Source organism: Aedes albopictus, chromosome 3 (assembly GCF_035046485.1).
Source record: "Aedes albopictus strain Foshan chromosome 3, AalbF5, whole genome shotgun sequence".
Classification (NCBI taxonomy): Eukaryota; Metazoa; Arthropoda; class Insecta; order Diptera; family Culicidae; genus Aedes; species Aedes albopictus.
Window position 1 is genome coordinate 135,892,214 of NC_085138.1, and position 26,398 is coordinate 135,918,611.

A 26,398-nucleotide genomic window follows, 5' to 3' on the forward strand; every position below is an offset into this window, starting at 1 on the left:
ATCCCTCTTAAAACAACGTAGATATTTCGGGGATTCCTGCAGAAATTGGTCACGGGATTTCTTAAGAAATTTATTCTACACCCATTGTTGGCAACACAGTTCAGCACGTTCTGTACCACCTGTTTGCAAATAAGGGGCAATAGGGAGACCGATGATTGACAGGAAATGATGAGAGAGAGAAAATAAAAACAAACAAAACCACATGCAAGTTTGAGATAAAATAGCTTATTTCTACAGTTGTTTTCTTATTTACCAGTCAAATATTGTAGTTGCTATTACTAAAACTAAAACTATTGTTTGTAAGTATCTACTTATTCTATTTATCTATGTAATCCTATGAACTAAACATTATACATCCAGGACAGACACGCAAATTATAAATTACCAGTTGCCACAACTCGGTGGATAAATTGAAGGACTAATTATGTAAGTAACCTTGAACTGTAATACGTTGAAGTGCCAGTTAAATTGAATTCTTTTAGCTTAAAGCTAACTCCTACACACAAAGGTGAGTTTGCTAAAAGAGGTCCGAATCGACCCTCCATCCCGTGGCAACACCCATATTCACTCTCATCTACGGACTCTTTAATAAATCTATCTAAAATTCATTCGGAAATTTTCTTCAGGGATTTTTTTTAGTTTCTCAAAGAGCACAGCAAAGTTTCTCATACCTTCAGAAACTCTTCCTGGGAATTTTCAACAAAATCTGCCAATTCAGAAATTTTCTACAAAAATTTCTAGAGGTTACCCAAGAACCCTAAGGAACTTTTTTTTTTATAAAACCTTCCCTGGATTCCTTTCGATATTGCTTCACGGATTTGTTTGGGAAATCCCCTAGGAATTCCTTCCAGAATGTCTTCTTAGGATTTCTTTTGAAACTTATTGAGAACATCTTCCCCCAGCAAACCAGAAGTCATATAAGGATGTTAATCTAAAGTTATATTAATGAACACATTTAGTTAGAATTATATAAGATGCAATAACAGATTAGGTGAAATCGTTTAAGCATCTCACAATTTTATCCGATTTCATTTGGCATCATTAGTAACTTCAACTTCGCATTAACAATTATACAACTTCAAGTTGACATTCTTCAACAACTTCAAATGCACTTGTTGCGACTCCATTGTAATCTTAAATACGAGATTATATATGGGGTCATATTTGTAAAAATTAAATTATACGGTAAGAAAATGATGAAAATTTAGTGTTTAGGAAATATTTCGCTAGGAAATATTTGACTCAAATGGGTAAAGATGCAGGCGAGTTTCACCTACCTGAATGTCCTACTGGCAGCTCCAAAGACAGCTCTGTGCAAATACTAGCCCACCGTAACGCGGACCAGCAGCTGCGCTGTTCAAGAATGTGTTTCTCTCGATCCCCGAACGATTTTTGCAGTCAGCTTCTGCACAGCTTGATATCAACATATTTAATTAAAGAAATTCACGAAAACACCAACATCAATTCACACTGTGCTTGCATTTTCATCGCCATTTCTGCTAAAACTCATACTTTTAACCAAGACTCGGACACGACTTGTTATATTTTTTGTTTGTTTGTGAAAAGGAAATCATTTAAAGGCTCAAAGCATGTTATATTCTAAATTATATAATACGCCGAACGACTTCGCCTAGAATTGTATATATCAAAATGATGTTATGCATTTTAAACAACTTTTTTGGCGACAAATTAACGTCAACCAATTTGTTGGTTGGGTTTAAGTGCACAATTTTATCACCCAATATTAATACTTGGCCATTCAGACCAGCCTTCTAATTATTTATAACTGCTTAAATTTCACATCCTACAACAGTCAGTGATTGACACAGTGATAGGGTATCTGATTAATGAGCTGCAGGTAGGAAAATCGAGACTTATAAACTTTTTTTTTTAATATTTTAACATGTGAAAATGAAATCGTATATGTTGCCAAGCAAAGTTATAAGATGAAGTTATATTACATGCAAAATGAATTCGCCTGAAGTTGTATAACACATAGTGGTTTTCTCAAAACGTACGTATATGGCCTCCAAATTTGTGCGAATAGAGCATATTTGGTGCATCTTATACAATGTGTTTTGGACGGATAAGAGTTCACTTAGCACAGTTGTAGCAGAGTTATGTAAATCAATTTGTTGGTTGGGCCATGCATTGGAATATTACAAAAACGATAAGTTTTATAAAAGCCCACATTATCGCAAGATAAATACTTGAACAAACATGTTACAATAACAAAACAAAAGATAACTAAAGAATGAAAAGCGAAAGCGGTATCACTTAGTATGTAAGAAAATCAATTGTTAAACAAAAACGAGAAAATAAAATATGATTGAAACTAAAAATCTTCCATGTATTGCTTCACAATTTTCTCTAAAATATCCTTCAGAATTTCCGTAAACGATTCTGCAGCAATTTCTCCACAACTTCCTATAGAGAAGCTTCCATGGGTTTCCTTAAAAATATCCTTCACAGATGTTTTCAGGAATCCGTTAGAGAATTCTCCCAGCAAATCTTGCCCAGATTCCTTCAGTAATGCATTCAGCGTGAGCAATTATTAAAAAAAAATTTCTCCAGAAATGTTTCCAAAGTTTTCTATAAAAAAATCTTCAACAAAAATTCTTACAATAGTTCTTCAGAAATTCTATGAGGAATCCTTTCAGAAATTTCCCTGGAATCTCCCAATTACCAATTAGAATCCTCCATAAATTTGTCCAAGGATTCCAAGTCCAAGAGAATCTTCTAGGGATTTCTTCCGATAAATAAGCCATGGATGCCTTTAGAAAATACTCCAAGAACTCGGTCTTAAAATCTACCAAGGTACAAAAACTCCTCCAGCTATATTTTTTTCAGAAATTCTTGAAAGGATTTCAGATTCAGCTATTTCCTCTCCATGAAAGGTAGATTTCTCAATAATGTAATGTTCAATTTGCTTTTAAGAGGTTTTGAGATGATTTTATTTTAGATTTATGAAGGTTCCGATGAGCTTCTCAAAACAACTTGACCTAAAAATGTTACTTGGATTCTTTGAGTTCTTTCTGAAAATTCACAGGAAATTTGTTTGGGAATTCGTTGAGGGATTCATTTAAATAAATCATAGGAAATTTCTCCAAAGATTCCTTCAGAATTTCCATTTAAAGATTTCTTTAGATTTTTTTCGAAGATTCCTTGATAAGTTTATCCAGTGGTTAGACAACTTTGTAGATGTTCCTTCAGGTATTTTCTTCGGAGATTCCTCCAGAGATTCCTGCAGGTGTTCATATAGATTCCTTCAGTAATTCCTCGAAATACTCCTCGATGTATTACCCAAGAAATAATCCGGCTTTTTCTTCAAGGATTACTCTAATTGTTTGGGTCTCCAGTTAGCCTTGTGGTCCAATCCGGAGACGGCAGGTTTGATTCCCGTTCCGGTCAGCAAAATTTTCTCGACTCCCTGGGCATAGTGTATCATTGTACTTGCCACACAATGTACAAATTCATGCAATGACAGGCAAAGAAAGCCATACAATTAATAACTGTGGAAGTGGTCAAAGAACACTAAGTTGAAGAGAGGCAGGCCAAATTCCAATGCGAACGACGAGCCATTTTGAAGAAGAAGAACTCTAATAGTTTCTGCACGAATTCTTGAAGAAATTTATTCAACAATATTTCTCAGGAATTTCCACGAAAATTATTTTAGAAAAATCTCAATTTTAGGCATATATGTAGGCGTAGACCCCAGGTATTAATATTTTTTTTCAGAAATTCGTCCACAGATTTATTGAATGATTTCACCAGAAATGTTCCTATAAACGCTTCAATATTTTTTTTTCTAGGAATTAGACCAAAGATTTTATGATAAGCTTCTCCACGAAGTTCTTAAGGAATAACTCCTGAGATTCCTTCAAGTATTTCCATGGATTTTTTTTTTTGTATTCCTTCATAAATTCAATCAAAAGTACTTCCCCAGATATCTACAGGGATTCCTCTGAAGGTTTTTACATCTGTATGGAGAGATTTTTTGTTCTAGGCTAGTTCATCAAGGAATCCACGCTTTTGGAGTTTCGCTGGAACGTACTTATGCAAATAAGAGGTACAAGCAAACAGTACAGGGGAGAGTTCACCTTCCTGATCATGGAGCTCCTTAGGCTTTTGTCATAAATTCCTGCTGGGATTCCTTTTGAGGAGATATTTTTTGCCTTTCTCGTACACTAAGTGTACTGGAAAGGCTATATGTTCACTCTAGAAACGACTTTTTGATAGAAGGCTCGGAGGGTCAAGTCACATATACCAATCAACTCAGCTCGACGAATTGAGGTGATGTCTGTGTGTGTGTATGTGTGTGTACAAATAAACTCACATCACTTTTTAGCAGTAAACCTCAACCGATTTCAATGACCGACGGGAATCTGGTCCCATTGTTTCCTATTTAAAATGGTTCGGATCGGTCCAGCCGTTCCGGAGTTATGGCCATTTACGTGTTCCGGACAAGTACCCTTGGAAGGGGCCATACATAAAAATGTAACAAACACATACATGCGACACATCAAACTGCGGCACTTTGGATAACCTGATGAACAGTCAGCAAGAAAACAGTCTCAGACCATATCTGAACCGGTAGTGTTCCGGAACCGGTTCCGAGAGTCCCGCCGGAAGTGGCCAAATATAAAAGTGAACCAAATCCATGCATGCGATATATCAAAGCGCGACATTTTTGATAACCCAATGAAAGGTTGGCATAAAAAAAGACTCAGACCATATCTGAACCAGCAGTGTATCGGAACCGGTTCCGGATGTCCCGCTGGAAGTGGTCATATATAAAAGTGATCCAAACCCATGCATGCGGCACATCAAACTACGGCATTTTCGATAACCTGATGAGCAGTTAGTAAGAAAACAGTCTCAGACCTTATATGAACCGGTAGTATTTCAGAACCGGTTCCGGGTGTTCCGCCGGAAGTGGCCGTATATAAAAGTTGACAAGTGGCATGCAGCAAATCAAATCACGGCTTTTTCGACAACTTGATGACCGGTTATTGAGGAAGTAGGCTAAGACCACATTATGAACTGTCAGTAGTGCCGAAACTAGTTCCCTCCGAAAGCGGCTAAATATAAAACTGAACCAAACCCATGGCTTTTTTGATAACCTAATAAACTTTAGCAAGCAAATAGGCTCAGACTATTTAAGAGAATATCGGTAGTGTTTCGCAACCGGTTCCGGGCCGGAAGTGACACTAAACCCATGCATGCGATACCTCAAATCACGGCTTTTTAGGTAACATGATGAACAGTTGCAAGAAAATAGACGCAAGTCCTATCAGTGTGTTACGGAACTGATTACGGGTGTCCCGCCAGAAATGCCCAAATGTAAAAGAGAACCAATACATGCGACATATCGATGACTTATTCAATAACAAGATAAACGGTTAACCAACAAATCAGTAACAAATTTTGAAAACGACGTATAATCAATGGTTTAGCATTGATTATGCGTCGTTTTCAAAATTTGTTACTGAAATAATCTCAGACCATATTTGGGAGAACCGGTAGTGTTCCAGAACTGGTGACAAGACAAGTAACGCGTCGGAAGTGGTAAATATAGAAAGGAACTAAACCATAGCGGCGTTTTTGATAATCTGATGGACGGTCAACAAGAAAATAGTCTCAGGCCACAGTAGTTCGGAATCGGTTGCGGGTGTGATTTGATAGAAGTGAACCAAAACCATGCATGCGATACATAAAATCGCGGCATTTTCAAAAATTTGCCGAACGGTTAGCAAGAAAATAGCCTCGAATCACATCAATTTCCGGCTTTTCAGGTCACGTGATGAACAGTTGACAAAAACATAGTCTAAGACCATATTTGAGACAACCGAAATCAGTTCCAGGTGTCCCGATGGAAGTAGTCAAACGTAAAATTTAACCATACCCATGCAAGCTGCACATCAAATAGCTGAATTATAAAGGTTAACAAAATAAATGTCAAAGCGATAAATCAAATTGTGGCTTTTTTGATAGCATGTAAACGTTGGGTAAGATTATAAATGAAGAAATGATCAAAGTCTTCATATATGCGAGAGAACGAAATCGTGACCAAAGCGATCTCTTCAAATCACACCATTTCAGATTCCTGCGGTGTAAATGTATAATAGGATGGATCAACGTTTTATACAGTACTGGCCAAAATTATAGGCAGTGATGGTGATACGATGTTTAGGTTGATAAATCTCCCTTTGAAATAGCTTTATTCAAATGCAATAATTTTGGTATTATTGTTTATTTATTACAAAATAGAATTGCATTGTTTCTAACATGAGGTGAAACTTAACGAAAGAGAACGAATTTAAATATTGAATTTGGTCGAAAATTGTCTGGCCAAAATTATAGGCACTTAAGACCTTCTTAAGAAAGTTTGATGTTCTATCTCAGACGTTAATAATAAAAATCATCAGGATTCTCAAATATTCTGTTTAGCAGAACTGTTAGTACGGTGTAGAATCGAGATCACTAACTTATGAGTTTGATTTTTGGTATTTTTAATAAAATGTCCATGAGGCTCGATATACCTTGTTTCTTGTGATTTTTAGTTTATAAATTTGAAGTTAACAATAAATGTCCTCCAACCGTGTCTAAATGATTTTAAGTTTGGGTAAGTGGGCAACCGATCCAGAATTGGAACTCCTAGACATTGTAATGGATTAGTTTTAATTGTGTGGCCTTAAAACTTATAAATTTTGAATTGTGAGATGAAGCGTTGGCTTGTTCGAAATACCTGTAGCAATCATTACGACCAAAGTTCTAATTGAGATATTTCTCGCGAACATTGAAAATGGTTCTGACATACCAAATGGCATTCAGTCTACCTTTCTATGAAACCGGCAGTCCAGCTTTTATTGAAGAATGTTAGTCTTACACACTGTTTGTATCCAGTCCCACTTGTCGTTGTAAGTTATACAGCTACTCAAAAAAGCGGTGTCCAGTTCGATACAACAAACAAATTATCAACGCCTCGAATGGAGCCGAAAATATGTCTATTGGAACAAAATACAATGGTATCATGTTGTTTTGATTTATTTTATCGCTTTTGAGGAAATTCTCTGGAATATGGGGTGTCTGTTAGGTGGAGAGTAGAATAACGCCATATACCACTTACCATCTGAACACGATTGCAAAGAGGTGGAGTAGTAATAGTGTGTGCGGATATATTTTCTGCACAAGATATTGATCCCCTGATTTTATATAAGGGTATGCTGAATGCCAAACGATATATCATCACCCTATCTATTGTCTAGGATAAACACTTTGATGAAAACTTTAGTTATAATGGTGATAAATGGTACTTCCAGCAAGACAATGATTCATATAACAAGTTGAAATATCAATTCTTTGGTTTCAAAGCCATGAATTTCCTGTCCCAGCTTAATCGCCAACTAGCCTAGATAACAATCGTATTGAGAACACATGAAGAATATTGATCATCAGTTGTAAAATTATCAATCTAAAAATTGCCAGGTACTCGTTGGAGCTTTCATAGGTATTTGATCAAAATACACCAAACGCCAATGACCTAAACTAGTGATCCCGATTCTAAACCGTGTCAAAAGAACATTGAAAGCTCGAGGAAGTATTATAACCTCAATTTTAAGTAGTTACAGAAATAAGATATCACACTGTCTTTAGCAGGTTCACATAATGCCTATAATTTTGGCCAGGTAGTTTTTGACCAATTTCAATATTTTGATTTTATTTTCTTCATTGATAATCGTTCGAAGTAAGAAACGTTGTATTGTTATTACGTAGTAAATAAACAGTAATACAAAAATTATTGCATTTGAATAAAGCTATCTCAAAGGGAGATTCATCAACCTAAACATCGTATCATCACCACTGCCTATAATTTTGGCCAGTACTGTATAAAAATATAATTTAATCGCGTCAACCTTATACAGTTTTTCAATCTCCAATCTCCTTATGCTTCTAAAATTATTGCTCACAATTTGGGTGCGGCTGGTTGAGCCCTCACTCTTCTCATTGCGATTGAAATTTGAATGGAAAATCAACATTTTCTGCATTTTCCTCGTAGGAAGGTCAAATTTTACATGAATCGTGTTACCAATGATAATAAAATATAGCATAAAGTGTGCTGAAATAAACATTGGCGAAGATCACAAAGTGATCTGTGATTGTGAATAAAGTTAACCTTCTTCAAGCATTAGCTGATGCTCACCCCGCTGCCGTAGTGGATGGAATGGGTCACAATGACCCCAATACACGACTAGGGTTAAGGTGGTCAAGCCGTCAAATGAGAGGTCTGATCTTTTTCTGCTATGTTTTGTTGTTGAACATAACATCGGAATATGTATCATCAATAAGTTTCTAAAATCGATGATGGCTTTGTTAAAATTGTTGCTAGTGTAAAGTGTTTTCAGGATTCGGGAACATTTTGGCTAACGTCGAAGAAAAGTTTATGAGTACATATTCGACGAGAAAGGCACTATCACCACTAGGTGGATTAATCTGGGTTTTTATTTCCAGAAACAGAATTTTAGTAATTTCTTGAGAAATTCCAGAATTGGATTTCTCTCAAAGTTTTTTTTTTAGAAATTCTTCTTAAAATTTCTTCACAAATCCTACAGGGATTGATTCGAAAATTCTTTCCAGGGCTTCTCCTAGAATTCTTTGAAAAATTCCTTCAGCGATTTCTGCTCAAATTCCTACATGGATTGATTTCAGAAGTAACTCTTACGGTTCCATCAGATATATCTCCCGGGGTTTGTTCAGATATTCTTTCAGGGGTTTTCAGAAGTTTTTCCAGAAATTGCACAAGCATAATAGAAGAAAAGAAAATATTTTTTTAAAGGAATTCCTGAAGGAATTTCCAAGAAATTTCTAAAGGATTCTCTCAGAAATCCTTCGAAAAACTCTGGAGATACTTTTGGAAGCTCCTAGAAGAAATTCTTGAAAATTGTATGGTGAAATTCTTGAACCAAAATTCCTAAAGCAATTTCTAAAGTTATCATGTGAGCAATTTTTGGATGAATACTCAGAATAATACCTAGGAGAATAGCTGTAGAAACATTTTAATTTACCCCTCTCAGAGAAGAATACATGAGAGACTTATGGAGGAACTCAGCACGTAACCCCAAGGCAAAAAGGCTTAAGAAACCTCTACAGGTATTCCTGGTAAAATCCATAGGGGAAATTCTGAAAGACTCTCCTGAAAATCTTCCACAGAAATCGCAGACAAAGCCACTGGTGTAGTTCTTGATGAAATTCCTCAATAAGTTTTAAAGAGTTCCCTGAAGGATTTTCTAAACGATTCGTTGGAAGAACTCCTGAAGAGAAATTTGCCATGGAACCCCTAAGAAGGAATCCCGGGAAGAGTTTCGGAAGAAATTTCTGAGGAAACCCGTGGACCAGTTTTAAGATGAATCCTTTGAAATATGTTTTGAGAAATTTCTGTAGAAGAACCAAGAAAAAATCCGGGGGAATTCCTGGAAGAATCTATGGAGGAATACTTGGAGAAATTTTCAAAAATGATCATGGATAAGTATGCATTTTGAAGGGATACTAAGAGAAATCTTTAGAGAAGCTATTACATTCTAAAAATTTCTGCGAGAATCTTCTTTAGATAAACATTCAAAAAAATATTTAGTAAATCTTCAAAGAATACCCAAAGAGGATTTTCTTGGAATTTTAATAAGATTTATTGCAAAACTGATTCTTGAAACGCGCTAATTACAACAAATTTTATTATATAATAATGTATGGAAAAGTTTTCCCGAAATAATTCTTAATTAGGCGAAATAGTGAAGTCATTCTTTTGGGGGCGTACCAGTAATGGGGGCATAATGTATCATTGTACTTGCCACATAATGTACAAAATCATGCAATGGCAGGCAAAGAAAGCCCCCTTCAATTAATAACTGTGCAAGTGCTCTAAAATACTAAGTTGAAGAGAGGCAGACCAAGTTCCAATGCAAACGTCGAGCCATAAAGAAGAAGACGAAGACGACGAAGAAGGTATAATGCGCCCCACAGGGGCAAAACACTACTCTTCATTTTATAACGGTTCAAGCGGTTTTAGCATGCGTAATCGATTGCAAATGAGGGGTCTAGAGGCAAAACGATGTAAGTGACAAAAATCCGCTTTCGAGTATATGGGGTGTATGGAGTATTAATGGAGTTCCAAAATCGACCCAATTTTCTCCGCATTATTGCAATTTTTGAAAAGTCTCAAAAAAATGACCACGTGGTTTATGGACAGCCCCAGACATCATTGGAAGAATTATAAATGAAATTTCCAGAAGAATTGTTATAAGAAGCTTTGGAGGACTTTCAGAAATAAAAATTGAAGGAATAACGGCTACACTACAGCTTTAAGGAATATTTCTAGAAATACTCGAAGGAATTGTTTAGGAAATCTTTGGGATTTTTTACGAATCCATGAGAAAGTTCCTAAAAATCCATGGAGGAGCTTCTGAAGGAATATATAAGGCAAGGAATATATAAGGTATTACCTGAAAGAATTTTTGGAAGAACTTCTTAAGCAATTCTTGGAGAAAGCAATCCTTTAAAAAAAAATGAAGCAATCACTTCATGAATTTCAAAAGTAATATTTGAAGTAATTCATGGAAGAATACATGACAAAATGTCAGATAGAACCTTGTAGGAGTTCCCGGAATCATCTTGAGGTGAGTTCCTAAAAAAATCATTGGAGGAATTATCAACGACATTTCAAGGGGACGTTTTTGAGGGAATTCCTGAAAGTATTATTGGAGATTACTTTTTGGGGGGGATTCCTTCGAAGAATCCCCGTTAGATTATTTAGGAAATTCTGAATCCTGAAATTATACCATGATTGTATTGATATGAATTTATGTTAGAATTCTTGAAGAAATACCGAAAGCTTCTTTGGAGGAGTGTTTGCATTTTTGGGGATATTACTGAAATAATCCTAGGTGGAATTCTCAGAGGAATCCTTAGAGAAATTTTCAGATTTTTTTTAAATACCGAACGAAATCTTGGAACACTTGCCAATGGAATCCTCGCAGGAATTCCTGAACGAATCCGTTAATAAACTGTTCGTTAACTGTGTTATGTTAACATGTGTATAATTGCGACCAGTTTTATTCAACAGCGCACAAGATCTAATCACTAGCTAGATGTCAAAGTGAAAAAAAATCTTCAACTTTCCATCATTCATTGTTAAAATCTCACAAGTGTGAAGAAAACTACAGTGGCGCTTACGTCAACTATGCGAATATAGACAGTTAAATACATGATTAAATACCTGGAGAAATAATTCAAAGGATCCATGAAGGTAAGTCTAAGATGTCCTTGAATAAATTGCTTGGAGATATTTCTATGGATAATCCTGAAGGAATACTTGCAAGTTTACCAAAAGGTAAATTCCTGGAGGAATTCTTGATGAGAATTGCCTGGAGATATCCTAGAAAAAATCTCTGGAAAACTCAGTGAAATCTTTTAGATTCAAGAATATGAGAATATCCTGTAAAATTCTTTGGGGCAATCCTCTAATGACCTCCTGAAGGTCCTCTAGGAAAACTCTCTAAGGAACGAAAAGTTTGAAAAACTGTTAAGATTTTTTAGAAGTGCAAAAAATGTTTTCCCGAAAGTGGCTGACAAAATCGATTTTCAATACAGTATTGGTGATCATCTTATATAAACAACAGCCTTAGGTCTGACCACGAACCGATTGAAATGGAATCTAGTTGAAGAGACAGAATTTTGTTATAATCGAGGACGTTGCGGTTCATTGAAGGCGATTCAGGGAAATTGATGGGTGTTCGAAAGCGTGGTATTTATTCTGGAGTTATCCGGTTCACAGCTAGACTGATAGCTCAGGAATACTTATTGTCCAAGGTTCTTCTCGAAAATTAGAATGATAGCCTTACAGTTCATCTTTATTACACGAGAAAGGCTGAAATACTCCTCTACATCATCCACAAATTTATCATAAATGCTAAGTAATCAATGTTGAGGTAGTCTTCACACCTCATGCATTAATTAAAGTGTTCAATATAATAAGTGTTAAACAAGAATATTGCCTCCAACCCCATTGATGCATCCTCACGCGCCACCGATTTACTGCTCTATTTTCAAGGTCACTCAGCAATAATGGCACACGTGCGACGTCATCTGAGGGGGTTTCCTCCTCACCGTACGTTAGTTACAGTTCAGTATCAGTCCACTGAAGAATGCAAAGGCGTTACCTGTCCTGCCACTCACGGTCGCAAAACCAATAAGAATTACTGAAACTTATTTATAATTTTCATTGCACAATTAACCGGCTAATTGGCACTCTCTTGATTTGTTTTGTCTTACTGGAAAGTGAAAGTGTCCAATGTAATATCATTGCTCGGTGCCAATCCATCCAATAGGAATGCAGCCTTATCAAGCTTTCGGTCGTATAGTAAAATATGAATGATAGTTGGATCGTATTCACTGTTGTTGGAACTCAACACGTTACCTGTTTACTATCTCGAGCACTATCAGTACGCGTAGACCATGATAGTAGGCACAATTATACTTTCTCATTCACTAATACACTATCTACTGCTTACTGCTCTACAACTATTCCACAAAAACTGTTCCCCTCACTCCCACGACCCGTAACTTCGCACCATTCGAACCGAATTTCAATCACAGATCCATCATTTATCTACGAACTTTAGAATTCCGTAACAAAAATTGCCAAACTGTTTCGTGACAGCACTCGTCACCGAGCTGCAACCAAAACAAAACAGGTTCAAAACACGCTGGAAGTCGAGTTCTCTGTTGTGCTCCCACATTCACACGTTTTCCGTCTTCCATTCCCCCGTCGAACGACTCCATGGAGCATGCTTTTCGACTCACCTTCGCCGACACGCATGGAATGGAACGAGAAAGGTAGAAAACAGAAAGGCTGCTACTTCGCTCAATCCAATTGGATTTCTGTCAAAAACCTGTTTGCACGGGTACCGTGTCTGCGCATGTCCCCATGCTTGCTCATCAGAGATAGTGGTACTGGAAACGAACACGGCAAAGGAATTGCGCTGGCTGTCGTCGATTGTTTGACGTTGCCGAAGTGGTCTAGATCAGCTGAACTGGACGGGGTGGTGTTGCCCTGTGGGTTTCTACTACTCGATTGAACGCACGGAAAATTTGATAAAAATGAAAGTAAAGAAATAATTGATAATAGTGAAATTTGAAGAAACATTCCCCTTAAAATTTGACTATGTAGAAAGAAATAAGAATAATATTACACTTGTATCTAGAGAATATTATGTTTCCAGTTCAAAACCGAATTAGCGACATTTTTTCTTTTACTTGCGCTGCTTTTGCCTTGCGTTAAACACAATGTCGGAAGTGGGGCGCTGTATTGTACACCTGGTATTCTATACAGCGCCCCACTTCCGACATAGTGTATAACGCAAGGCAAAAGCAGCGGAAGTAAAAGAAAAAATGTCGCTAATTCGGTTTTGAACTGGAAACACAATACCATTCAATTTGGTTGAAAACGATTTTATTGACAAAAACGCTGCATACTTTTAGGCGTTTTTCAACTAATGAAGCGATATTTTACTGTTGCCCAACTAATTTTTGATCTTGTGTATACCGACTTTTCGAACCCTGCAGAATACCCTCTTCGAATGAGTTTAATCAGTTCTGTACCTCCTAATTTTGCCCCCATTGCTTATCCTTGTAATCTTGCTCAGCGTCCGTAATTGACTCTGTCTATTATCAACATAATAATTTTTGATAATTTTGCTACTCATAATGTAGTCAAAACAGAAAACATTCGATGTCATGCAATGTAGAACCAAAGTTGAGATGGTTGTATTTAAGTCTCAACTTGTTCTCATAAAAATCCAATTGGGACTTTGAGTGGCAAACAGTGATGTCATGGTAGAATCAGAGCTGGTTACTTAAGATTTCCAAATTTAAGCGCCCCTTTTTCAGGTACGCCTCCATAGGAATGACTTCAATGCAACGCCTTACACAGAATAATTTTTAAAAACCGTTCTACTTATACATTTTCACTCGGAATTTGTTTTTGTTTTGTAAATATCGCGGAAGGGGGATACCTTTTATGAATTCATCCAGAATTCATCTAGAATTAGTTTACAATGTATTGCTTTCATGTACTACTTAAGAATTTTCTCCACGATTACCTCCAAGGACATCGCCAGAAATTCCCAGAGAGATTATTTCAAAACTTATTAAACTTTTTCCAAAATTTTGTGTAAAGATTTCTTTGCAAGATTTTCTAGAATGATTGCAGCAAGAATTCCACCAAAGACTCCTCCAACTATATCATTAGAATGCATTCCAGTTTATGTATTTCTTTGGATTTTTTTTACAGAGATTCTTCCAGAGATTCTTGCTGGAATTTCTCCAGGAACTTGCTTTAGGGCTTCTTCAAGAAATTTCTCAAAATATTCATTTTGAAACTTTCCATGAATAGTTTCTTCGGAAGTTCCTTCAGAAATTATTTTTGGGATTCCTTTAGCGATTCATCAGAACATTCCTTCAATGATTGCTACAGAAGTTCTCCTTCATGTATTTCTTCAAATATTTCTGAAGGGATTACTCCTGGAGATTTTTTCTTAGGAATTCAAATTTGTCTAACGGTTCCTTCAGGTATTACCACTAGCGTGCGCAGGGTTCTAGCTTAGGGGGGGCACTGCAATGATGGTGCAATATATAATCATGGTGCAAAATAGAATCATGGTGTTACATGCGATATGAATTCCCAAGAAGAGATTTCAACTTGCTGTGGTGCTAACATCGCCAAGTATTTCATGTTGGGATTCTGGAGAAGGCTTCAGATGGTGATGATTTCAAAGCAATGCGAAACTTTTATATATGAGGTCATTATCTCAACTCTTATAAAATTTTATAAACGTATTTTATGCAATGAAAAAAAAAAACGAGAAAATTATCAATTATACAAAAAAAAAACATGTTGTTGTGAAAGAATTTCAATCTTTCAAAACAATAAGTGATGCTAGAATTGAGTCAGAATTTCTTGATAAAAAAAATCAATCGGAATCCTTGTTGCAATCTACAGAGATTCCTCCAAGGATTCGTACATGAATTCCACCTGGAATTTGCCCAAGGAGGAGTTCTTGCAGACACTGCACCAGAAATTCCTCAAATAATTTCTCCAGGAATTCATCCAGAAAATACTCCAGATTATTTCTCCAGAAAAACCTCTAGGAATTCCTCCAGAGATTCCTCCTAAAATTTCTCATAGAGAAAACCCTGTAGGAATGTGTGCCAGAATTCCCCCAATATTTCCTCCAGGGATTCCTTCAGGAATTGCTCCACGGATTCCTCCAGAAAATCCCAAAGGAATTTCTCATGGAATTCTTCCAGCAATTCCTCTTGAAATTCCTCGAGCAATTCCTTCAGGGATTCCTCCAAAAAAATTCAATGAAATTCTCAAGGAATTTATTCAGAAATTCCTCAGAGGATTCAATTGCTTCAAATATTCCATAAAAATTCCTCTAGAAATTACTCATGGAAGAATTACAGAAATTTCTCCTGGAATTCCGGATGAAATTCCTCCAAAAAACCCTCCAGGGATTCCTACAGAAAATCCTCTAGGAATTTCTGCCAGAATTTCTCCAGAGAATTTTAAAGGAATGTCTCCCGGAAATCTTCCAAGAATTCCTGCTGGGATTCCTCGAGGAATTCCGGGAGACCTTCCTCCAGGGAATCCTCTATAGATTCCTCCAGGAATTTCTCTTGGATTTTTTCTAGGAATTTCTTCTGGAATTCCACCAGGGATTCATTATCGAATTCCTTCAGAAATTCCTCAACAAATTTCTTCTGAAATTCCTCGAAGAGTTCCTTCAGACATTCCTCCAGAAATACCTCCAATATGCCTTCAGGGGTTTTGATCCATGAATGCCACCTCGGATTCCTCCAGAAAATCCTAAAAGGATTTCTCCCGGAACACTTCCAGGAACTACTCCTGGAATTCCTCGAGGAATTCCACGAGGATTTCTTCCAGGGAATCCTCAACGGAGTTCTCCAGGAATTTCTCCAGGGTTTTATACATGAATTTCTTCAGGAATTCCTCCAGGGGTTCATTAATAAGTTTCTTCAGCAATTCACCCAAACATTGCTCCAGAAATTCCTCCAGCAATTCCTTCAGAAATCCTTCGAGGAGTTCCTTCAGACATTCCAACAAAAATTTCTCCAGGAAGCCTCATAATTTTCTCCACAAATTCCTCAAATAATTCCTTCAGGAATTCTTCCAGTAAATACTCCAAGAATTACTCAAGAGATTCCTCCTGGAATTTATTTGAAGAAAATTTATCTTTGAATGTCTGCCAGAATTCCTCCAATATTCCACTTGCCACGGATTCCTCCAGCAAATCCTAAACAAATTTCTCGAGGAACTCTTACAGGAATTCCTCCAAGGATTACTCCATGGATTCTTCTAGGAAATTTTCCAGGAAATTCATCCAGGGACTCATCCATGAATTTATTCAGGAATTCCCTAAAAATTCATTCCGAAATTCCTCCAGGATTTTTTTCAGAAATTTCTCGAGGAACAACTCCAGAAATTCCTCCAAGAATTCTTCTAGTAATTCTTCCAGGGATTTCTTCAAAAAATCCTCTAAGACTTTTTGCCAGAATTCTCCCAGAGAATCCTAAAGGAATGTCTCCCGCACTTTCAAGAATTCTTCGAGGAATTTCCCCAGAGAATCCTCCACGTATTCCTCCATGAATTTCTCCAGGATTTTTACCAGGAGTTTCTTCAGGAATTCATTAATAATAAATTTCTTAAGAAATTCCTTACAAAATTTCTCCAGTAAATACTCCAAGAATTCCTCCTGAAATTTCTTCTAGGACAAATTTTCTAAGGATGTCTGCCAGAGTTCATTCAATATATCCAAGAAATTTTCCAGGAAATTCTCAAGGAATTTCTCCAGGAATTGCTCCATGGATTCCTCCAGAAAATCCTCAAAGAATTTCTCACACAACTCTTCCAAGAACTCCTCCTGGAATTCCTCGAGAAATTCTTCCAAGGATTACACCATGGATTCCCCCAGGAAATTCTCCAGAAATTTATCAAGGAAAATCTTCAGGAATTTCTCCAGTGATTCATCCATGAATTTCTTCAGAAATCATAAAAACTCTTCCGGAAATTCCTCCAAGAATTCTTTCAGAAATTTTTCGAAGAAGAACTCCAGAAATTCCTCCAAGAACTCCTCCAGAAACCCCTCCAGAAATCCCTCCAGGAATTCCTCCAGGGATTCCCCCAGAAAATCCTCTAGGAATTTCTGCCAGATTTCCTCCAGAGAATCCTAAAAGAAGGTCTGAATTTCTTCAGAAATCCTTTTAAAAATTCCTTCAGAAATTCCTCCAGGTATTCCTTTAGAAATTCCTCGAAAAATTCCTTCGAACATTCCTCCAGAAAGTCTCATATGTTTCCCCAGAAATTCCTTAAATAATTCCTCCAGGAAATACTCTAAGAATTCCTCCTGAAATTTTTTCTAGGATTTCTTTTCTAAGAATGTTTGCTAGATTTCCTACTATTTATCCTCCAGGGATTCCCCCAGGAATTGCTCCACGGATTCCTCCAGAAAATCATAAAGGAATTTCTTACATAACTGTTAAAAGAATTCCACTTGGAATTCCTTGAGAAATTGCTCCAGGAAATTCTCTAGGAATTTCATCAAGAATTTCTGCAGGGATTTATTCATGAATTCCTGCAGGGATTTATTCATGAATTTCTTAAGAAATTCTATAAAAGTTGCCAAAAATTTCTCCAGGATTTCTTTCAGAAATTTCTCGTGGAAGAACTTCAGAAATTCCTCCAAAAATTCTTTCAGAAATTCCTCCGGGAATTTCTCCAGGGATTTCTTCAGAAAATCCTCTAGGAATTTCTGCCACAATTCCTCCAGAGAATCCTAAAGGAATGTCTCCAGGAATATATTCCTCCAGAGAATCTTCCACTGATTACTCCAGGCATGTCTCTAGGATTTTTTCCAGGAAATCCTCCAGGGATTCATTAATAAATTTCTTAAGAAATAACTTTAAAAAATCCTCTAGAAATTCCTCCAGATATTGCTTCAGAAATTCCTCGAGGAGTTGCTTCAGACATTTCTCCAGGAAACTTCATATATTTCTTCAGAAATTGCTCATATAATTCCTCCTGTAAATACTCCTAGAATTCCTCCAGAGATTCCTCCAGAAATTTCTTCTAGGAAAAAAATTCTAAGAATGTCTGCCAACATTCCTCATCCTCCAGGAATTGCTTAACGGATTCCTCAAGGAATTTCTAACGGAATTCCTCGAAAAAATCCTTCAAGTATTACACCATGGATTCCTTCAGGAAATTCTCCTGGAAATTCTGAAGGAATTTCTTCAGAAATTCCTCCATTGATTCATCTATGAATTTCTGTGGAAATTCCTTCAAAATTCCTTCAGAAATTCGTCTTGGAATTCTTTCAGAAATTGCAGGGATTCCTCCAGAAAATCCTCTTGGAATTTTTCCAGGAATTCCTCCAGAGAATCCGCCACGGATTCCTCAAGGATTTTTTCCAGAAATTACTCCAGGGATTCATTAATAAATTTCTTCACAAATTCCTCAAAAATTCCCCCAGCAATTCCTCTAGGTATTCCATCAGAAATTCCTCGAGGAGTTCCTTCAGACATTTCACCAGAAATTTATCCAGGAAGCCACATATATTTTTCCGGAAATTCACAAATAATTCCTCCAGGAATATCTCCAGAAAATAGTCCTGGAATTTCTCCTGCAATTTCTACTAGGAAAAATCCCGTAGGAATCCCTTCAACATTTCCTCCACGGATTCCTCCAGAAAATACTGAAGGAATTTCTCCCGGAACTCTTCCAAGATTTCTTCCATGTATTCTTCCAGGAATTTCGCCAGGATATTTTCCAGGAATTTCTTCAAAAATTCCTCCAAGGATTCTTCCAGGATATTTCTCCAAAAATACCTCAAAGAATTTCTTCGGAAATTCCTCCATTATTTCTTCCAAAAATTCTTTCAGAAATTTCTTCTGAAATACCTCCAGGAATAGCAGGAACTTCTAAAAGGTTTCCACCAAGAATTCCTCCTCAAATGTCTCCAGAAAATCCTCAAGCAATTTCTCTCGGAGCTCTTCCAGGAATCATCTCAGGAATTCCTTAAAGTATTCCTCCAAAGAATCCCCTAATAATTTCTCCAGGGATTCCTCCAGGAATTCCTCCACGGATTTCTCCATAAATTTTTAAAACAATCTCCCGGAACTCAACCAGAAATTTCTCTAGGATTTCCTCGAGAAATTTCTTCAGGGATTCCTCCATGGTTTTCCCCAGGAAATTCTCCCAAAATTTCTTCAGGAATTCTTCAAGGGATTCATCAATGAATTTCTTCAGATATTCCTCAAAAATCCTCCAGGAACTCTTTCAGGAATTCTTCTACGAATTCTTCCCTTCTTCGGATTCCTTCACGAAATTCTTGAAGGATTTCTTTAGGAATGCCTACAGGGATTCCTCTAAAAAATCCTCTATGAATTTCTGCCAGAATTCCTCCAGAGAAGTCCAAAGGAATGTCTCCCGGAACTCTTCCAAGAATTCCTTTATGGATACTGCCAGGAATTTCTTCAGGAGTTCTCTCAGATATTTATCAATGAAATTCTTCAGGCATTCCAAGAATTCCTCTACGGATTCCTCCAGGAATTTCTTCAAGGATTCCTCGAGGAATGCCTCCTGAAACTCCTCCAGGGAATTCCTTCAACAATTTCTCCAGCAATTCCTTCAGTAGTTCCTCCTGGAAATTCTCCACAAATTTCTCTAGACACCTCTTGTAATTTTTGAGAGCTTCCTTCAAGAATTCATTCAAGCACTCCTTTAGTAATGCCTCCAGGGATTCTTCCAAGAATTTCTCGAGGTAGTAGAGTGATTCTCAAAATGATCCACGAAATGCTTTTTTGATGCGCGAATTGCAAAAATGGTATACAAAATTCAATTGTGGCGTATAAGATGCCTGGATGATCCAATGAACATCAAGAAGGTGTATAAATTTTTTGAATAGGTGTGGGATGTTCGTATGATACATTATATACCTTAATGATTAATGTATCGTCTAAAGAGTGCATGCGTTTCAAGTAATTGTAATTTGATTTTTATAACGCTAAGATTAAGCAGGGGATTTGGAGATGGTGTTAAAATTAGTTGCTGCATAAAAATCAAATTGCGTGCGGCAATAACGGTGCATGATGTCACCGTGGTGTATAGGTTCCCTAGATAACACTGAGCTCATTAGGATGGTGCATAGAATGCTGGAGCATTACATTCAAAGATGGCCCATGATATCTGATACTTTAGAGTTTACATGGGTCATGATACGTGAAATGATATTTGGATGTACGAAACTTCAAACAATAATAGTGGTGCACAATATGATATAGCGAACGCGACGATTATGCTTGAAAAGCTTTAGTAGTACATGAAATTTAACGATGGTGCATGATTTCGCATTAAAAACATATTTTATTTAAAGATGGTGCGTGAGATGCTACATAGATGATTCTGTAAACATCATGGTGGTGCATGGAATGCAAAGAAGCTGCATGATGTCAGTATGGTGCATTAGTTTCACCATGATTCTGTTATACTCAACATTCTCCATATTAAGGTGCATTTGCAATTCGAGCAATGGTTCAGGAAACTCAATGTGCAAAAAAATCAACATGGTCCAGGTCCAGGCACATGGAATGCTATTTTGTATGCGTGGATCTGGTGTGATGGGTAAGGCACGTGCCTATCACGCCGAGGACCTGGGATCGCATCTCTCTCCCGACAAACTCACAAAACTCGGGTCCCGAGATGACCTAGCCTAGGGCTAAAATCTCTTTAATACAGATTAAAAAAACATTTTGTGCGCACAATGCCAAAATGGTGCATCAAATTTAAATGTAAACCACATCATAATGGTGCATACGATGCCTAGATGATATAGTAAATGCCAAAATGGTGCATGCTTAGCTTTGAAGAAGGCGCATGATGCTAATGTGCTGCATTAGTTTGTCACCGTTATTCAAAGATTATCAACATGTTGCATAGTTAGGTGCACGAATAGCAAAAATGGTGCATAGAATACAAAAAAGTATGTGATCCTCACACCATAATGGTGCATCAGATGCGTAGATGATATAATAAACGCTGAAATGATGCTTGGAAAGCTTTGATGGTGCATGAAATTTAATGATAGTACATATCAGTACGATGCATTAGATTCCTAATTGATTAAAAGACAGTGCATGGGACCAGCATGATGCATGAATGCCTAGATGATTCTGTGGTCGCTTTAAAGAAGATGTGTTCTGTATTAGTTGTCACCGTCAGTCAGCGATACTCGATATTTTGTATGGCTAGGTGCACAAATTGCAAAAATGGAGCTCGTAATTCAATGTGGTGCCGAACTCACCATAATTCACGTACATGGAATATAGTTTTGGAATACGAAATATCAAAATGGAGCATTTTATATAAATATGGTACTGACATCACTAATTAGTTTAAAGATGGTGCATGAGATCAGCATGGATGCCTAGATGATTCAATGAACATCGAGGTGGTGCATTAGTTGCCACCATGATTCAGTGATTCTCAACATTGCATGTTTAGATCGAAGGTGCAAAAATTGCAAAAATGGTGCAAAAGAATTTGATGTGGTACAGAAGTCAACATGGATCAGGTACATGGAATAAAATTTGGTGCACGAGATGCCAAAATAAAGCCTATTAAATTCAAATGTGAAATAAATTCTTAGATGACGCGTGAGATGGTGCTTAGATGTTTCTCTGAACATCGTGGTGGTGCATGGAATGCAAAAAAAAGCTTCATGACGTCTGTGTGGTGCATTAGTATCCCTATGGTTCTGTTATACTGGTGCAATACATACATGTTCATATGATAACACATAATATGGTGCACGAATTGCATAAATGGTGCAGGAAACTCAATAAGGCACAGAAATCAACATGATCCAGGTACATGGAATGCTATTTTGTAGGCGAAATGCAAAAATGGTGCATGAGATTCAAATGTGAACCACATCATAATGGTGCATAAGGTGTCTAGATGATATGATGAATGCAAAAATGGTGTATGGAATGGATAATACTATATGATAAACGCTGAAATGGTGCTTGATAAGCTTTGATGGTGCATGCAATTTAATGATGGTGCATTAGAAACTCAATAAATTAAAATAAGTACATTGCATGAGATCAGCATAATGCGTGTATACCTAGATGAATCTGTGGGCATCATGATGGTGCATTGAAAGCTTTGAAGAAGGTGCATGATGTCAGTGACACTCGAAATTATGTATGGCTAGGTGCACGAATTGCAAAAATGGTGCTTGGAATTCAATGTGGTGCTAAAGTCACCATGATTCACGTACATGGAATACAAAATACCAAAATGGTGCATGTTGTTCAAATGTGGTGCTGACATTACTAATTAGTTAAGTAAAAGATGGTGCGTGAGATCAACATTGATGCCTAGATGATTGTGCTTGTAAATGGAATACTAAAAAAATGCACGTGTCAGTGGTGCAATAGTTGCAACTATGATTCAGTTATTCTCAACATTGGATGGGTAGATCCAAGGTGCAAGAATTGCAACAAATGGTGCATAGAATTTAATGTGGTAAGGAAGACAACATGGATCAGGTACATGGAATACAATTTGGTGTACGATATGCCAAAATGGAGCCTGTGATATTCAAATGTGAATTGAATGCTTAGATGATACATGAGATGTTCAGATGGTGCATGGAACTTGAAGATGTTGCATGAAGTCAGTATACTCCATTTGATGGCAATAGAATTCAATAACTCTCAATATGGTGCATGAGATATTTTTTTATAAAAGGGGGGGCAAGTGCCCCCCCTTGCCCCCCCTTGTGCACGCTAGTGGGTATTACTCTATATTCAGGAATTTTCTCAGGCATTTATTCAGAAACGTCGTCTCTAGAAAGTTCTGAAGAGATTCTTCTGAAACTCCAGGTTTTTTTTCTAAGGGGCTGTCCATAAACCACGTGGTCATGAGGGGGGGGCGGGGTTCGGCTAATGACCATTTTGTATGGACAAATAAAAAAAAATTGTATGAACCAATGACCACGCGGGGGGGGGGGGGGGGGGGGGAAGTGGGTTTTGAAAAGTCCCAAAAAAAATGACCACGTGGTTTATGGACAGCCCCTAAACGGTTTGTTTAGGATTCATGAAAACCTCTCTTCAGGGTCTCTTCAAGATTGTTTTCCCCGTGATGTTGCAGGAACTTCTCCAACGATTATCTCACTAATTCCTGCAAAAGTTACTCCATTCTTCCATGAATGCCTGTAAAGGGTTCTCCTGTTCTTCAAAGAAATCTTTTAAAGTTTCCTTAAACAAATCATTTTTGTGGTGCTTCTCGAAAACAGTCCTCCAGGTTTTATTTTCTGTCTATGACTTTACCTACCTCTGACGAATTACCTTCAGAAACTTTGTATAATAATCCCTTCAGAATAGTATGTTCATCTATAAATTCTTCCAGAGATACCTCCAGTAGTTCTTTCAAGGATTTCCAAGGAAATTAAGTAATTACAAGGAAATTACTCCAAGGATCCCTCAGAACTCCATTAGTATCTCTGTCAGCAGAGATTTCTGCAGACATTTTTTAGAGTTTGCTTAAGAGCACCATTGAAGATTTCTCCACAAATATCTGCAAGAATTTCTTAACCAAATTTCCTTTTGGACTACCTTTTTCTAGAAATTAAGCAGGAAGGAGTTTTGTTTTTCAAGTGTTGTCCCAGGCAGTCATTTAGGAATTTTTCAGAGATAAGTTCAGAGATAAAAAAACACCATGAAAAAACCATCACAAAAATTTCTTGAGATATTCTAAAAAAAAATCCTGTAGAATGGTCCAGGAAATCTTAATGAATTTCTTAATCTCTTAAATAATTGTTGAAGAATTCTTGAAGTTCTTCTTACAGAATTTTCCAGGAAATATTTATGAATTCTTAAATCTCTTGAATAATTATTAAAGAATTCTTGAAGTTTTTCCTAGAGGACATGTCAGATAATCTGACATCTAGCAAAATTTATGAATATCTGGAGGAAATCCTGTAGGAAGCACTATATGAACTCTTGTATTTCTGGAGAAATTCTTGCCAGAATCACTGAAAACAATTATGCAAAATCTCTAGACGGATTCCTGAAGAAGTTTTTTAATGGTTTCTTGAAGAAATTCTAGTGCACATAGTTGTGGAAATTTCTGAAGGGATCTCTTGAAGAATTTCTGAAAAAAAAACCATAGCAAGAATTTATAAAAGAAACTAAGAAAGAATTTTTGAAGAAATTCATTTATAAATTTCCGAGGAACTTTCTAAACGAATCACTTGAAAAACTTCTTAAGCTGCCGGGGCCCGTGGCGCAGTGGCTACACGTTTGCTTCATAAGCGGATGGTCATGGGTTCGATCCCAGCCCGGCACTTCGTCAGTTGTTCTTTCCCCCGAGAGCGGCTGGCACATGACCCTCTTCTGAGCTCTCATAGCTCAAACGGTCCCGGATAATTGGATATCGGTGAACGGCAACCCATAATGGACGACCCTCAATCGGACTGGAAAAGGAACAACAGCCACACATCATTTCATCATCGTGCTCATTATTCTACCAAAGACAGGGTAGAAAAGTGAAGGCAGCATGAAGGCAAACCAGTTCGATACAGTAGAATAAGAATATAATAGAATAAATTTCGGCGCTGTACAAAGTGTAGGTGCAGCCGCCAATTGGAATCGCTCACGTAGTGCCCTAGTAGACAAAAGAGCTGTAAAATTGGTTAAGAATATAAAAAAACTTCTTAACTAATTTCTGGTGGAGCTTCAGTAAAAAACACTTACTTAAATCTACTTGAACGGATTCTTGAAGAAATTTCATGAGAAATTATTGAGGAAATATTAGGAGGAAGCACTAGAGAAATTAGGGGCTGTCCATCAGTTCGCATCGTACTCTTGTGCTGTGCGGACGTTAGCTCTCTCTGCTGCAGGAAGTTTTACTACCTAAAGCAATTCAAGAGTACTTCTCAGTACTACCCACAATAGCACTTTTCAGCGCTAAATTTATACCTACTGATTCCTTTTCGATCCTTGCCTGGACCCGTGCCTTCGATTATTCGTTGGACCCGTTTACGGAAGTCAAATTCCGTGAAACGGTGGTAATCCTACTTGGACACCGATTAGGGAAAAAACCTCCTGGAAGGTCGCTTTTAATTAAATCATGGTTGCATCATCGAACAAAAGGAAGGGTGAATCCTTGAATTCACCGCTTCCTTCCAAAAAAGTCGGTTTCAAAACTGTCGCTAAACGCGGCAAAGTTAGAAGGAAAGGAGAACTTTCAGCTTCTCCGCTTCCTTCTACTAAAACAATTGTTTCGGATGAAAATTTCGTTGAAATGAGTAATCCTTATGAAACGCTGAACAATTTTTCGGAACAGCAAATTGAGGATGCCTCTAGCCCAGGTACTTCAATTTCTGCTAAAAAACAACGGGTGCCGCCAATCGTGGTCAGCGTCTGTGAATTTGCTGGTTTTAGGCAGGAGATCTTGAACTCCATAAGGGGAATCAAGGTTTCCTTCCAAATTGCCAGGAAAGGAGACTGCCGCGTATTGCCGGAAACCCTGAAAGATCGGGATCTTCTTCTCAAGTACCTTACTGAGAAGAAGCATAAATTTTTCACATATGACGACAGGTCTGCACGCTTGTTCAAAGTCGTATTGAAAGGTCTCTCTAGTGATGATAAATCACCTGATGAGATCAAAACTGAACTCAACTTATTACTTGGATTCACTCCAGTCCAAGTAATAAAAATGAAAAAGAGAACCCGCTCTGAGAATCCTCGGCAGGGTATCTCTCAAGAATTTTATTTAGTTCACTTCAACAAAAGTGATCTAAATAACTTGAAATATTTGGAAAAGGCGAAGAAAATGTTTCTTGTCCAAGTGACATGGGAACATTTTCGTAAGCCTGGGGGAAATTTCCAGAACCCAACTCAGTGCCGTCAGTGCCAAGGTTGGGGGCACGGAACGAAACATTGCCACATGGATGCTAAATGCATGATTTGTGGAGGTTCTTCTCACGCCAAGGACGACTGTCCGGTAAGGGAAGATACCAGAAAATTTAAATGTACGAATTGCGGTGGCAACCATAAGTCAAACTTTTGGGATTGCCCTATCCGCAAAAAAGTTGTCGAATCACGTGCCCGGCAGATGAATGGGAACGCTAGTCGTACCCGAAACTCTGCAGGTAGAATTTCTAACAACACAAATTCTTCCATCAACGATCGGTTGAATAATTTTCATACCGCTCGTACCTATTCGCCGGAGGTAGTTAACCACCAAACAAACCAT

At 37.4% G+C, this 26,398-nt stretch overlaps 1 protein-coding gene across 2 annotated transcripts in view; it reads right to left on the reverse strand.

The window, feature by feature from the left end:
• The window catches only part of LOC109408491 (furin-like protease 2), a 1,190,934-nt gene extending 1,178,140 nt beyond the window's left edge, over positions 1 to 12,794 (reverse strand). Inside the window, exon 1 of one of the 2 annotated variants that reach the window (XM_062857325.1) lies at positions 12,470 to 12,794. The gene's annotated coding sequence lies outside the window, so the exon portion shown is untranslated. The remainder of the gene's footprint in view (positions 1 to 12,469) is intronic. The other variant, XM_062857326.1, reaches the window with a different exon arrangement.
• Positions 12,795 to 26,398: the final 13,604 nt, after the last annotated feature.